Raw genomic sequence first — 16,645 nt, forward strand, 5'->3', positions numbered from 1 at the left:
AGACTGACATTCCCCATTGATTGGTCTTGATATCCTTGTCAAAAATCATTTCATCACATGTGAGAGGATTTATTTCTGGGTTCTCTATTCTTTTCCTTTAGTCTACATCTGTCTTTATTCAGTACTATACTGTTTTTTCCCTATAGTTTTTTTTTTTTTTTTTACTTCTGATGAGAGCTTCTTTTTTTTTAATTTTTATTTTTTGTTTATTCTTTTAAATTTATTTATTTTTTTAAAAATTAATTTATTTATTTTGCTTTACAACATTGTATTGGTTTTGCCATACATTGACATGGTACAGGATGCTTGGGGCTGGTGCACTGGGATGACCCATAGGGATGGGATGGGGAGGGAGGTGGGAAGGGGTTTCAGGATGGGGAACACATGTACACCCATGGCGGATTCAAGTCAATGATGAGAGCTTCTAAGATCTACTCTGTTAGTACCACACTTTTTGATTATGGTAGCATTGTGAAAGACAAATGCTCGAGACAATTAAGAAAATAGTTTTACTCAGTCTTTTGCAATAGCCAGAACCTTTATTAATGACAAGCATCTCAAATGCCTATCATAGAAAAGGAAGGAAATTTGGGGTTTGTAGAAGTATTATTTTATGTATTATGCAGTATTACTCAGCCATAAAAAAGATTGCATTTGAGTCAGTTCTAGTGAGTTAGCTGAACCTAGCACCTATTTTGGGCTTCCCTGGTAGCTCAGTGCTAAAGAATCTGCCTGCAGTGCAGGAGACCCGAGTTCAATCCCTGGGTCAGGAAGATCCCCTGGAGGAGGGCATGGCAACCCACTCCAGTACTATTGCCTAGAGAATTCCATGAACAGAGGAGCCTGGCAGGCTGCAGTCCATAGGGTTGCACACAGTCGGAAATGACTGAAGTGATTAAGTAGCATCAGTACCTGTTTTACAGAGTGAAGTAAATCAGAAAAACAAATATAGTGTATTAACTCATATATATAGAATCTATAAAAATGGTATGGATGAACCTATTTGCAGGGAAGGAATGGAGACACAGATATAGAGAATAGACTTGTGGACACAGTGGAGGAAGGAAAGGGTGGGATGAGTGATTAAAGTAGCATCACATGTATACACTACCAAGTGTAAAACAGAGAGCTATCTGAAATATATGTCTGGAGTTGCTGCTGTGTATGCCACTTGGGATGCTTTAAGTTCAACACCTAGAAATCTTCTCAACTAGTTGTCCTACTGCTAAATCACAGTAGATGGTTCAGCTGGTCCTTAATGAACAAAAAAGTGACTGTATGGGAAATGGACTTACATTGTTCAAAGGAGAAAGAATGCCTATTGTATTGTATAATAGATAAGCAAGGGAGTCACCATGAGTTTTATGTAGGTCATGTGGAAGGACAGAGATGTGTCTTATATTCAAGGGCAGGGTGGTCCTTTGAAGTTAGTTGTTCTGGACACAAAAATAATGTGGGTGATTTCTTAATCATCCCTGTTTCCTTGGAGCATAGGGTTCAGATAAAGTTCAACATTGTCACTATACTTAAGTTGACCCCTTTTCTTTGACAGAATTTGGATTAAAATATTAATACTATCCTGGATTTTGAACAGAAAATGATTCACTTTTTAAAGATATTTATTTAGATGTTTGAATAAGAAAAAACCTGCTTTGACTTAAATAGTCACATTTAATAGTGACTATTAAATTTTAATTAATAATTTATTAATTATTTAATTTAAATTTAATTAATTAATTAATTAAATTAATAATTTAAATTAATTAAATGTAACATTAAATAGTTACATTCCTTTTTAAATCATGCTATAATTAATTTTTTCCAACTAAATACATTAAACATACAACCAATTATGTACTCAAATAACTGTGTGTGCCTTGCGAAATAACATTTTGTGTGTGACTCAGAAGACAGTTTGATTTTTTTTAATGTACTTAGATGACATAATTATTAGGTTTACAGTATAAAGTTTGTTCTAAAACCTCTATCTCCATTTTGATTGTTGAGATAATCTCACAAATAATGATGTGTGAAAGTGAAAGTAAAAGTGACACAGTTGTTTCCAACTCTTTGTGACCCCATGGACTGTACAGTCCATGGAATTTTCTAGGCCACAATACTGGAGTGGGTACCCTTTCCCTTCTCCCAGGAATCTTCCCAACCCAGGGATCAAACCCAGGTCTCCCACATTGCAGGTAGGTTCTTTACCAGCGGAACCACAAGGGAAGCCCAGGAATACTGGAGTGGGTAGCCTATCTCTTCCCCAGTGGATCTTCCTGACTAAGGAATCAAACTGAGGTCTCATGCATTGAAGGTGGATTCTTTACCAACTGAGCTATCATCCTGTCATTTAAATTGTTCTTGGACTTTTCCTTATGTGTTATAAAGATTACTTTTTGACTTACTCTAAAAATAGAACTTTAATATTTGGGATGAGAAAAAATCAAAACCAGTCTCATTAGGAATGATTAATCTAAAACCCAAGGAGCTATACAACATCCATAATTATGTGAAAAAAATTAGAAATTTTGAATTTTTTAAATAGTTTCTTGGGTTTTAGATGAATCATTCCTAAAAAGACTGGTTTTGATTTTCCTCCTCCCAAATATTAAAGCTCTATTTTCAAAGTTAGTCCAAAAGTAATCTTTATGACACATAAGGAAAAGTCCAAGAATAATTTAAATGACATGGCTATATCAAAAGAATATGAATGCATAGATAGGAAGTGTGTCTTTAATAGGAAGAAAAGAGTCAGCCACTTCTGATAATAAAAAAAGTCCAAGAACAATTTAAATGACAGGGCTACAACAAAAGAATATAGCTGCATAGTTAGAAAATGTGTCTTTAATAGGAAAAAAAAAAGAGCCACTTTTGATAGTAAGAATATTTTTTCGATGTTTCAAGGATAGGCTTTTGGCTTTTATTTACCATTTTTATTTTATTTTATTTGCTTGACTATCTGTTTTATTGGGGTGAGGTGCACCACAAAGATGATGTAAACAAAACAAAACAAAACAAAAAAAGGACAAAGTCCAAGAAACAAAAATAAAAACAGAAACCCACCCAATAAATGCCACATGGCAAAGATGCTTGCTCCTTAGACAAGCTATGACAAACCTAGACAAAGTACTAAAAAGCAGAGACATCATTTTGCGGGCAAAGGTCCATATAGGCAAAGCTATGGTTTTAAAATTGAGGTCTAATTATTGGACAGGGATATACATGGATCTTAAATGTATATTTTTAATAGACACTTTAAACTGTATATTAGAATATAGCCAATTAATAATGTTGTGACAGGTGACCAGCAATGGGACTCAGTCATACATGAACATGTATACATTCTCCCCAATCTCCCCTGCCATCCAAACTGCCACATAATATTAAGCAGTTCCCTATGCTATACAGTAGGACCTTGTTGAATATTCATTTTGCTTACAACATTATGTTGGTTTTTGCCATATAACAACACAAATCAGCCCTAATTAAACATATACCACCTCCCCCTTGAGCCTCCCTCCCCTCCCCCTATCCCACTCCTCTAGGTTATCACCATGCACCAGGCTAGACTTCCTGTGTTATATAGCAACTTTCACCAGGTATTTATTATACACATGGTAGTGTATATATGTTGATGCTACATATATACATTTTTCCCACTTTTTCCTTCCCTCACTGTGTCTATAAGTCCATTCTTTATATCATTTTTCTAGATTCCACATATATGCATTAATGTACTATATTTGTTTTTCTCTTTCTAACTTACTTCACCTGTTAAACAGGTGCTAGGTTCATCCAACTCACTAGAACTGACTCGATGTGTTCTTTTTTTTTTGGTTGAGTAATATTTCATTGTGTATATGCACTTCATCTTTATTTTTCTGTCAGTGGACATCTAGGTTGTTTCCATGTCCTATATATTGTAAATAGTGCCACTATGAACATTGGGGTGTATGTCTTTTTCAGTTATGGTTTTCTCAGTGTATATGCCCAGTAGTGGGATTGCTGAGTCATGTGGTAGTTTTATTCCTAGGTTTTTGAGAAATCTCCATACTGTGCTCCATAGTGGCTACACCAATTTATGTTCCCACCAACAGTACAATAGGGTACCCTTTTCTCCTATATCCTCTGTAGCATTTATTGTTTGTATATTTATTGATGATGGCCATTCTGACTAGTGTGAGGAGATACCACATTGTAGTGTTGATTTGCATTCTCTAATAATTAGTGGTGTTGAAGGCAAAGGCAACCCACTCCAGTACTCTTGCCTGGAAAATCCCATGGACAGAGGAGCCTGGTAGGCTGCAGTCCATGGGGTTGCTACGAGTCAGACATGACTGAGCAATTTCTCTTTCACTTTTCACTTTCATGCATTGGAGAAGGAAATGGCAACCCACTACAGTGTTCTTGCCTGGAGAATCCCAGGGATGGGGAAGCCTGGTGGGCTGCTGTCTGTGGGGTCGCACAGAGTTGGACACGACTGAAGCAACTCAGCAGCAGCAGCAGAACATCTTTTAATGTGTTTATTGCCCATCTGAATGTGTCCTTTGGAAAAGTCTCTTTAGGTCCTCTGCACATTGTTTTGACTGAGCTGTTTGTTTTTCTGATATTGAACTCTATGAGCTATTTATTCACATTGGAGATTAATCCTTTTTTCAGTTGTTTCATTTGCAATTATTTTCTCCCATTCTGAGGATTGTCTTTTAATCTTATTTATGGTTTCCTTTGCTATGCAAAGGCTTTTAAATTTGATTACGTCTGATTTGTTTAGTTTTGTTTTTATTTCCATTACTCTAGGAGGTAGGTCAAAGAGGATCTTGCTTTCATTTATGTTAAAGACTCTACTACCTATATTTCTTCTAAGAGGTTTATAGTTTCTGGCCTTATATTTAAGTCTTTTGTCCATTTTGAGTTTGTTTTTGTGTATGGTGTTAGGAAGTGTTCTACTTTGATTCTTCTACATGTAGCTGTCCCAGTAGTTTTCCCAGTGTCACTTATTGAAGAGGCTTTTCTCCATTGTGTATTCTTGCCTCCTTTGTCAAAGGTAAGGTGCCCATAGGTGTTTGGGTTTGTCTCTGGGCTTTCTATCTTGTCCCATTGGTCTATATTTCTGTTTTTGTGCCAGTACCATACTGTCTTGAGGGCTGTGGCTTTGCAATTTAGTCTGAAATCAGAAAGGTTGATTACTCCAGCTCTGTTTTTCTTTGTCAAGTTTCCTTTGGCTATTTAGGATCTCTTGTTTTCCCATATAAATTGTCAAATTTTTGGTTCTAGTTGTACAAAAAATACCATTGGTAGTTTGTTAGGGATTGCATTGAATCTATTTGTTGCTTTGGGTAGTATAGTCATTTTCTCAATATTGATTCTTCCAATCGAAGAACATGGTACATCTTTCCATTGGTTTGTGTCATCTTAGATTTCTTACATCATTGTTTTATAGTTTTCTGCATTCAGGTCCTTTGTCTCTTTAGGTTGGTTTATTCATAGGTATTTTATTCTTTTTGTTACAGCGGTGAATGAGACTGTTTCCTTAATTTCTCCTTCTGATTTTTCATTGTTAGTGTATGGGAATGAAAGGGGTTTTTGTGTATGAATGTTATATCCTTTGACTTTACTATATTCATTGATTAGCTCTAATAATTTTCTGGTCACATCTTTAGGGTTTTCTATGGATAGTATCATATTATCTGCAGACAGTGAGAGTTTTAACTGTTCTTTTCCTATCTGGATTCCTTTTATTTATTTTTAATTCTCTGATTGCTGTGTCTAGGACTTCTAAAACTACACTGAATAATAGCAGACAGAGTGGGCACCCTTGCCTTGTTCCTGATCTTAGAGGAAATGCTTTCAGTTTTTTGTCATTGAGAGTAATGTTTGCCGTGGGTTTGTTGTATATGGCCTATACTATATATTTTTTAAAGAGAACACTTATATTTCTTTTATTTAAATATTTTTATCCTTAGTTTGTGTAATACTTTTTAAGAAAGTAATTTATTTATTTTAATTGGAGGCTAATTACTTCACAATATTTTAGCGATTTTTGCCATACATTGACATGAATCAGCCATAGGTGTACATGTGTTCCCCCATCCTGGACCCCCCTCCTACTTCCCTCCCCATCTTATCCCTCAGGGTTATCCCAATGCATCAGCCCTGAGCACCTTGTCTCATGCATTGAACCTGGACTGGTGATCTATTTCTCATATGGTGTGTACATGTTTCAATGCTATTTTCTCAAATCATCCCACCCTCAACTTCTCCCACAGAGTCCAAAAGTCTGTTCTTTACATCTGCGTCTCTTTTGCTGTCTTGCATATAGGGCCATCATTACCATCTTTCTAAATTTCATATATATGTGTTAATATACTGTATTTATCTGATAATGAGTGATGCTGAGCATCTTTTCATGTGTTTGTTAGCCATCTGTATGTCTTCTTTGGAGAAATGTCTGTTTAGTTCTCTGGCCCACTTTTTGATTGGGTCATTTGTTTTTCTGATATTGAGTTGCATGAGTTGCTTGTATATTTTTTTTTCATTTATTTTTATTAGTTGGAGGCTAATTAGTTTACAATATTGTAGTGGTTTTTGTCATACATTGACATGAATCAGCCATGGATTTACATGTATTCCCCATCCCGATCCTCCCTCCCACCTCCCTCTCTACCCAATCCTTCTGGGTCTTCCCAATGCACCAGGCCCGAGCACTTGTCTCATGCATCCAACTTTTGAGATTAATTCTTTGTCAGTTGCTTCACTTGCTATTATTTTCTCCCATTCTGAAGGCTGTCTTTTCAACTTGCTTATAGTTTCCTTCATTGTGCAAAAGCTTTTACATTTAATTAGGTCCCATTTGTTTATTTTTGCTTTTATTTCCATTACTCTGGGAGGTGGGCCATAGAGGATCCTACTGTGATTTATGTTGAAGTGTGTTTTGCCTGTGTTTTCCTCTAGGAGTTTTATAGTTTCTGGTCTTACGTTTAGATCTTTAATCCATTTTGAGTTTATTTTTATATAAGGTGTTAGAAAGTGTTCTAGTTTCATTCTTTTACAAGTGGTTGACCAGTTCTCCCAGCACCACTTGTTAAAGAGATTGTCTTTTCTCCATTGTATATTCTTGCCTCCTTAGTCAAAGATAAGGTGTCCATAGGTGCGTGGATTTATCTCTTGGCTTTCTATTTTGTTCTATTGATCTAAGTTTCTGTCTTTGTGCCAGTACCATACTGTCTTAATGACTGTTGCTTTGTAGTATAGTCTGAAGTCAGGCAGGTTGATTCCTCCAGTTCCATTCTTCCTTCTCCAGATTGCTTTGGCTATTTTAGGTTTTTTATATTTCCATACAAACTGAATTATTTGCTATAGTTCTCTAAAAAATGCTGTTGGTAGCTTGATAGGGGTTGCATTGAATCTATAGATTGCTTTGGATAGTATACTCATTTTCACTATACTGATCCTTCCAACCCATGAACATGGTATATTTCTCCATCTGTTTGTGTCCTCTTTGATTTCTTTCATCAGTGTTTTATAGTTTTCTATATATAGGTCCTTTGTTTCTTTAGCTATGGCCTTTATTATATTGAAGTATGCTCCTTCTTTTCCTACTTTCTGGAGAGTTTATATCATAAGTGGGTAGTGAATTTTGTCAAAAACTTTCTCTGCATCTACTGAGATAATCATATGGTTTTTATCTTTCATTTTATTAATACTGTGTATCACATTGATTGTTTTGCATATATTGAAGAATCATTCCATCCCTGTGATCAGACCCGTTTGATCATTTGATCATGATGTATGATCCTTTTAATGTATTGTTGGATTCTGTTTGCTAGAATTTTGTTGACGATTTTTGCATCTATGTTCACCAGTGATATTAGCCTGTAATTTTCTTTTTATATGATATCTTTGTCTGGTTTTGGTATCTGGGTGATGGTGGCCTTATAGAATGAGTTTGGGAGTTTTCCTTCCTCTGCAATTATCTGGAAGAGGTTAAGCAGAATAGGTGTTAACTCTTCTTTAAATTTTTGGTAGGATTTAAATGTGAAGGCATACCTGGTCCTGGGCTTTTGTTTGTTGGAAGATATATATTTTTTTAATTAGAGTTTCGATTTTTATTCTTGTAATTGGTCTGTTCGTATTTTCTCTTTCTTTTCTTTCCAGTTCAGTTTTGGAAGGTTATATTTTTCTAAGAATTTGACCATTTCTTCCAGTTTGTCCTTTTTTTTTTTTTTTGTTACAATATTGTTGCTCATAGTAGTCTCTTATGACTCTGTATTTCTGCATTTTCTGTTGTAATTTCTCCTTTTTCATTTCTAATTTTATTGATTTGAACCCTCTCCCCCTTTTTTATGAGTCTGACTAATGGTTTGTTTAAGTATCCGGTTTTAGTTTTATTGATCTGTGGTATTTTCTCCTTCATTTCACTTTTCATTTATTTCTGCTCTGATGTTTATGATTCCTTTCCTTCTATTCACTTTTGGGCTTTTCTTTCTTTCTTCTTTTTCTAGTTGCTTTATGTGTAAGGTTAGATTGTTTATTTGTTGTTTGTCTTGTTTTTCAAGGTAGGCTTATATTGCTATAAACTTCCCTCTTAGCACTGCTTTTGCTGTTTTCCATAGGTTTTAAGTTAGTGTGTTTTCATTTTCAGTTGTTTCTAGGTATTTTTGGATTTCTTCTTTGATTTCCTCAATGTCCTGTTGATTATTCAGAAGTATGTTTCTGCATTTTTATGTCTAGTGTTTTTTTTTTCTTTTTGTCAGTTCAGTTCAGTTGCTTCGTCATGTCCGACTCTTTGTGACCCCATGGATTGCAGGATGCCAGGCTTCCCTGTCCATCACCAACTCTACAAGCTTGCCCAAACTCATGTTCATCATGTCAGTGATGCCATCCAACCATCTCATCCTCTGTCTTCCCCTTTTCCTCCTGCCTTCAATATTTCCCAGCATCAGGGTCTTTGTCAATGAGTCAGTTCTTCGCATCAGATGGCCAGAGAACTGGAGTTTCAGCTTCAGCGTCAGTCTTTCCAATGAATATTCAGGACTGATTTCCTTTAGGAACGACTGGTTGGATCCCTTGCAGTCCAAGGCACTCTCAAGTCTTTTCCAACACCACAGTTCAAAAGCATGAATTCATCGGTGCTCAGCCTTCTTTATCATCAACTTCTCACATCCCCATGTGATTACTGGAAAAACCATAGGTTTGACTATATGGACCTTTGTCAACAAAATAATGTCTCTGCTTTTTAATATGCTGTCTAGGTTGGTCATAGCTTTTCTTCCAAGGAGGAAGCGTCTTTTAAATTCCTAGCTGCAGTCACTGTCTGTAGTGATTTTGGAGGAAAATAAACTAAAGTTTCTGAGTTTCCATTTTTTCCCCATCTATTTGCCATGAAGTGATGGGACCAGATGCCATGATCTTAGTTTTCTGAATGTCAGGTTTTAAGCCAGATTTTTCACTCTCCTCTTTTACCTTCATCAAGAGGCTCTTTAATTCTTCTTTGCTTTCTGTGATAAAGGTGGTGTCATCTGCATACCTGAAGTTATTGACATTTCTCCTGGAAATCTTGACTCCAGCTTGTGCTTCATCTAGCCCGGTATTTTACATGATGCACTCTGCATATATGTTAAATAAGCACGGTGACAATATATAGCCTTGACATACTTCTTTCCCATCTTTGAACCAGTTCATGATTCCATATCTATTTCTGACTGTTACTTCTTGACCTGAGTACAGGTTTTTCAGGAGGCAGGTAAGGTGGTCTGTTATTCCCATCTCTTTAAGAATTTTCCAGAGTTCATTGTGATCCATACAGTCAAAGTCTTTAGCATAGTCAATGAAGCAGATGTTGGTACCTAGGAGAAGAATTGCTATATCATGTAATGAATTAGTAAATTTCTATTTAACTTTTTGAGAAACTCTTCCAGCCTCTGTGCGTGACCCAGTTCCCAAGCAACTTCCATACTTTTATATGTTTATTGCAATAGCATCTGACTCTTCTTACCAATTTCTGTCATAATTAGTTTGCATTCCTATAATAAAAATGTGATATTCTGGGTGTCTTAAAGAGCAAGCACATAATTTCTCACATTTCTAGAGGCTGGGCTGTCCAAGATCAAGGTGCTTGTAGATGGGATGTCTGGTGAGGGCCCACTTCCTGATTCATAGATACCTATCTGACTGTGGTGAAAGGAAAGAGCTCTCTGGAATCTCTTTAATATGGACACTAATCCCATTCATGAAAGCTCCACCTTCATGGCTTAAATGCATTCCAAAGCCCCCCCCCCTTCTAATACTATCACTCTGAGGGTTAGGAGTTGACCATAACAATTTCGGGGGGAACACAAACCTTCACTCCATAACAATTTTTCAATCCAATCTCAGTTTATATATATCTTGTTAAGTTCTTGTAACAAAGTTTTGTAGTTTTCAGTGTGTTAGTCGTGTGCTCCTTTTGGTAAATTAGTTTCTAAATATTTCTCTCTTTTTGATGCTAGTGTAAATACAGTTTCATTATTCATTTTATTTTCATGTTGTCCATTATTCTTATATAGAAATACAGATGGTTTTTGGATATTGGTCTTGTTTCTTGTGATTTTATGTTGAACTCATATATTAGCTTTGATAGTTTTTATCTGGTAGATTCCTTGGGATATTCCTGTGTATATACAACTGTGAAATTTGTGAAAAAATGATTTTACTTCTTCCTTTATAATCCAGATAACTTTCATTTCTATTTCTTGATGAATTTCACTGGCTAGCCCTTCCTATGCTATGGTAAATGGAAGAGTTAAGAGTAGATATCCCCATCTTTTTTCCAGTTTGAGAAAACATTTAGTCTTTAACCATTTCTCTTTTATCAGTTTGGGACAGTTTCCTTCTAAATTTATTAATAACTTTTATTATGAATGGATGTTGAATTGTTTCAAATGCTGATGAACATGTATTTTTTATCTGATGAATGTGATTTGTTAATCAATTTTCAAATGTTCAACAAATCTTGCATTGCTGGGGTAAATCCCTCTTGGTCACAATGTATAATCTTTAAAAAATGTTTTAGATTTCTTTTCTTAATAATTTCCTGAAGATATTTGCATCCGTGTTTATAAAATACTTTGGGTTTTTTTTTCTTTATGCTGATATCATTTTTTTTTTTTTTTGGTTTGGTTTTGTTATGATACTGTCCTTATAGAAAGATTATGGAAGTGTTCTATACTCTATTTTCTGGAAAAACTTTGGTAGTATTGGCATTAATTCTTCATATGTTTGATAAAATTCACCAGTGAAACCATCTGCACCTGGGGTTTTGCTTTGTGGCAAAATTCTGAATTACTAATTAAATTTATAATATTTTTAAGTTCTTGTGGCTCAGTAGTGTTTTCTCATCTTTCATTTATTTTTTTGTGATATGTGTCTTCTCATATGTTCCTTATGTAATCTACCTAAGGATTTGTTGACCTTTTCAAGAATAAGCTTTCAGTTTCATGAATTTCCTCTAAGAACTTTCTGCTTTCTCTGTTTCTTTAACTTATGTTCTAATTTTTATTGTATGCTTGACTGGGTTTGGTTCAGTTTGACTTTTTATTCTTTTTATCTAGATGTCTAAAATAAATGCTTAAATTAATAATTTGAAATTTTTGTCATTTTATACTATAAACTTTCAAGATTATAAATATCCCTCTAAGCACCAGTTTAACATCATTCAATAAGTACAGATATGTTATATTTTTGTTTTCCTTCAGATAAACGTACTTACTATTTTCTTTTAATTATCTTTTGACACACAACTTACTTAGGGCTATAGTATATAGTTCCGAAGTACTTGCATCTGAAGTGAATTTCCTGAAGAACTGTATCATTGAATGATATCTTTCTGTAATTCATTCTGCCAGTTTTTCTCTTTAATATTTAATTTATTTACATTTAATGTAGTTACTGATAAGGTAGAATTTATGTCTATAATTCTCTTTCAGTTAAAGGTAACACCAGTCTTTAATGTCTGTCAGACACTGAGCAAAGCATTTCTCAATTCTATTATACTGTGAGTTCTTTTGGCTGGATTATCCTATTGTTTCAACCTGGACACATTATCTAACATCTTTGAGCCTGATCTCCATCCATAAAATGAGAATAAAAGTAATGCCTTCCTCAAAGGCTGTTTTGAGAACTATATGACATTTTTTATGAAAAATATATGAGTAGATACTAAGGTAAATTAAAGAAGAAATGTATATTTTATCTTTCTAATTTTTTTTTTAAGTTTCAGCAGTATAGTTCACCATCTGTATAAACTACAGAGTGATTACTACCAAACATCTAGTTTCTATCATACAGTTTAAATTTTTGCCCATTTGCTTATCCCACCCCCATTCTCCTCTGGTAACCAATAATCTGTTCTTTGTATCTATGCGTGTTTTTGTTTTATTGGTTGATTTTTATTTTTAGTTCTTCATGTTAGTGAAATTATATGTTATTCATCTTTCTCTTTCTGAATATTTCACATAGTATGATATCCTCAGAGTTCATCCATGTTGTCACAAATGAAACTTTATTCTTTTTTTTTAATAAATTTATTTAATTGGAAGCTAATTATTAACAATATTGTAGTGGTTTTTCTGTACATTGACATGAATCCAACATGGGTGTACCTGTGTTTGCCATCCTGAATCCCCCTCCAACCTCCCTCCCCATCCCATCCCTCTGGGTCACCCTAGTGCACCAGCCCCGAGCGTCCTGTCTCATGCATCAAACCTGGACTGGCGATCCATTTCACATATGATAATATACATGTTTCAATACCATTCTCCCAAATCATCCCACCCTCGCCCTCTCCCCCAGAGTCCAAAAGACTGTTCTATATATCTGTGTATCTTTTGCTCTTAACCCTCACATATAGGGTTATCCTTACCATCTTTCTAAATTCCATATATATATGCATTAGTATACTGTATTGGTGTTTTTCTTTCTGGCTTACTTCAATCTGTATTGAATAGGCTCCAGTTTCATCCACCTCATTAGAACTCAGTCAAATATATTCTTTTTAATGGCTGAGTAATATTCCATTGTGTATATGTACCACTGCTTTCTTATCCATTCATCTGCTGATGGACTTCTAGGTTGCTTCCATGTCCTGGCTATTAAAAACAGTGCTGTTATGAACATTGGGGTACACGTGTCTCTTTTAATTCTGGTTTCCTTGGTGTGTATGCCCAGCAGTGGGATTGCTGGGTCATATGGCCATTCTATTTCCAGTTTTTTTTAAGGAATCTCCACACTTTTCACCATAAGGACTATACTACTTTGCATTCCCACCAACAGTGTAAGAGGGTTCCCTTTTCTCCACACCCTATCCAGCATTTATTATTTGTAGACTTTTTGATAGAAGCCATTCTGACTGGCATGAAATGGTACCTTATTGTGGTTTTGATTTGCATTTCTCCAATAATGAGTGATGTTGAGCATCTTTTCTTGTGTTTGTTAGCCATCTGTATGTCTTTGCAGAAATGTCTGTTTAGTTCTTTGGCCCATTTTTTGATCGGGCCATTTATTTTTCTGGAATTGAGCTTCAGGGGTTGCTTGTATATTTTTGAGATTAATTCTTTGTCAGCTGTCTTTCAGACATTCTGAAGGCTGTCTTTTCACCTTGCTTATAGTTTCCTTTGTTGTGCAACCGCTTTTAAGTTTTATTAGGTTCCATTTGTTTATTTTTGCTTTTATTTCCATTACACTGGGAGGTGGGTCATAGACGATCCTGCTGTGATTTATGTCAGAGAATGTTTTGCCTGTGTTTCCCTCTAGGACTTTTATAGATTCTGGTCTTGTGTTTAGATCTTTAATCCATTTTGAGTTTATTTTTGTGTATGGTGTTAGAAAGTGTTCTAGTTTCATTCTTTTACAAGTGGTTGACCAGTTTTCCCAGTACCACTTGTTAAAGAGATTGTCTTTTCTCCATTTTATATTCTTGCCTCCTTTGTCAATGATAAGGTGTCCATGGGTGTGTGTATTTATCTCTGGGCTTTCTATTTTGTTCCAATGATCTATATTACTTTGTGCCAGTACCATACTGTTTTGATGACTTTAGTTTTGTAGTATAGTCTGAAGTCTAGCAGGTTGATTCCTCCAGTTCAATACTTCTTTCTCAAGATTGTTTTGGCTATTCAAGGTTTTCTTGTATTTACATACAAATTGTGAAATTGTTTCTTCTAGTTCTGTGAAAAATATTGTTGGTAGCTTGATAAGGATTGCATTGACTCTATAGATTCCTTTGGGTAGTATACTCATTTTCACTTTACTGATTCTTCCAATCCATGAAAATTGTATATCTCTCTATTGGTTTGTGCCTTCTTTGATTACTTTCATCAGTGTTTTATAGTTTTCTATATATATGTCTTTTGTTTCTTTAGGTAGATTTATTTTTAAGTATTTTATTCTTTTTGTTGCAATGCTAAATGGACTTGTTTGCTTAATTTCTCTTTCTGTTTTCTCATTGTTAGTGTATAGGAATGCAAGGGATTTCTGGGTGTTAATTTTATATCCTGCAACTTTACTATATTCATGGATTAGCTCTAGTAATTTTCTGGTGGAGTCTTTAGGGTTTTCTTTGTAGAGGATCATGTCATCTGCAAACAGTGAGAGTTTTACTTCTTCTTTTCCTATCTGGATTCTTTTTATTTCTTTTTCTGCTCTGAATGCTGTGGCCAAAACTTCCAAAACTATGTTGAATAGTAGTGGTGAGAGTGGGCACCCTTGTCTTGTTCCTGACTTTAGGGGAAATGCTTTCAATTTTTCACCATTGAGGATGATGTTTGCTGTGAGTCTGTCATATATGGCTTTTATTATGTTGAGGTATGGTCCTTCTATTCCTGCTTTCTGGAGCATTTTTATCATAAATGAATGTTGAATTTTGTCAAAGGCTTTCTCTGCATCTATTGAGATAATCATATGGCTTTTATCTTTCAATTTCTTAATGTGGTGTATTATATGATTGATTTGTGGATATTGAAGAATCCTTGCATCCCTGGTATAAAGCCCACTTAGTCATGATAATATGTTGTTGGATTCTGTTTGCTAGAATTTTTTTAGGATTTTACATCTGTGTTCATCAGAGATATTGGCCTGTAGTTTTCTTTTTCTGTGGCATCTTTGTCTGGTTTTGGTATTAGGGTGATGATGGCCTCATAGAATGAGTTTGGAAGTTTACCTTCCTCTGGTTTCTGGAAGAGTTTGAGTTAGCTCTTCTCTGAATACATGGTAGAATTTAGCTGTGAAGCCATCTCGTCCTGGGCTTTTGTTTGGTGGAAGATTTCTGATTACAGTTTCAATTTCCGTGCTTGTGATGGGTCTTTTAAGATTTTCTATTTCTTCCTGGTTCAGTTTTGGAAAGTTATATTTTTCTAAGAATTTGTCCATTTCTCCAAGTTGTCCATTTTACTGGAATATCGTTTTTGATAGTAGTCTCTTATGATGCTTTGTATTTATATGTTGTCTGTTGTGATTTTTCCATTTTCATTTCTAATTTTGTTGATTTGATTCTTCTCCCTTTTTATCTTGATGAGTCTGCTCATGTTTTCTCAATTTTATTTATCTTCTCAAGGAACCAGCTTTTAGCTTTGTTGATATTTGTTGATATTTGCTATGGTCTCTTTTGTTTCTTCTGCATTTATTTCTGCCCTAATTTTTAAGATTTCTTACCTTCTACCAACCCTGGGGTTCTTCATTTCTTCCCTTTATAGTTGCGTTAGGTGTAGAGTTAGGTTATTTATTTGATTTTTTCCTTGTTTCTTGAGGTAAGCCTGCATTGCTATGAACCTTTCCGTTAGCACTGATTTTACAGTGTCCCATTGGAATTGGGTTGTTGTGTTTTCATTTTCATTCATTTCTATGCATATTTTGATTTTTTTATTTCTTCTGTGATTTGTTTTTTATTCAGAAATGTGTTGTTCAGCCTCCATATGTTTGAGTTTCTAATAGTTGTTCTCCTGTAATTGGCATCTAATCTTACTCTGTTGTTGTCAGAAAAGATGTTTGGAATGATTTCAATTTTCTTGAACTTACCAAGGCTATATTTATGAGCCAGGATGTGATCTTTCCTGGCGAAGGTTTTGTGTGCACTTGAGAAAAAGGTGAAATTCATTGATTTGGGGTGAAATGTCCTATAGAAGTCAATTAGGTCTAACTGGTCCATTGAATCATTTAAAGTTTGTGTTGCCTTGTTAATTTTCTGTTTAGTTGATCTATCCATAGGTGTGAGTAATGTATTAAAGTCTCCCACTATTATTATGTTTCTGTTTATTTCCCCTTTCATACTTCTTAGCATTTGCCTTACATATTGTGGTGCTCCTATGTTGGGTGCAGATATGTTTATAATTGTTATATCTTCTTCTTGTATTGATCCTTTGATCATTATGTAGTGTCCTTCTTTGTCTCTTTCCACAGCCTTTATTTTAAAGTCTATTTTATCTGATATGAGTATTGCTTCTCCTGCTTTCTTTTGGTCTCTATTTGCATGCAATATCTTTTTCCAGCCCTTCACATTCAGTCTGTATGTGTCCCTTGTTTTGACGTGGGTCTCTTGTAGACAGCATATATAGGCGTCTTGTTTTTGTATCCATTCAGCCAGTCTTTATGTTTTGGTTGGGACATTCAACCCATTTAC

General features: G+C 34.9%; 1 protein-coding gene across 7 annotated transcripts in view; it reads left to right on the top strand.

Moving 5' to 3' along the window:
* OPHN1 (oligophrenin 1) overlaps positions 1-16,645 on the top strand; it is a 630,229-nt gene that overhangs the window by 362,659 nt on the left and 250,925 nt on the right. The gene's annotated exons all lie outside the window — the stretch shown is intronic.

This window comes from Cervus elaphus, chromosome X (genome assembly GCF_910594005.1).
Source record: "Cervus elaphus chromosome X, mCerEla1.1, whole genome shotgun sequence".
Lineage (NCBI taxonomy): Eukaryota > Metazoa > Chordata > Mammalia > Artiodactyla > Cervidae > Cervus > Cervus elaphus.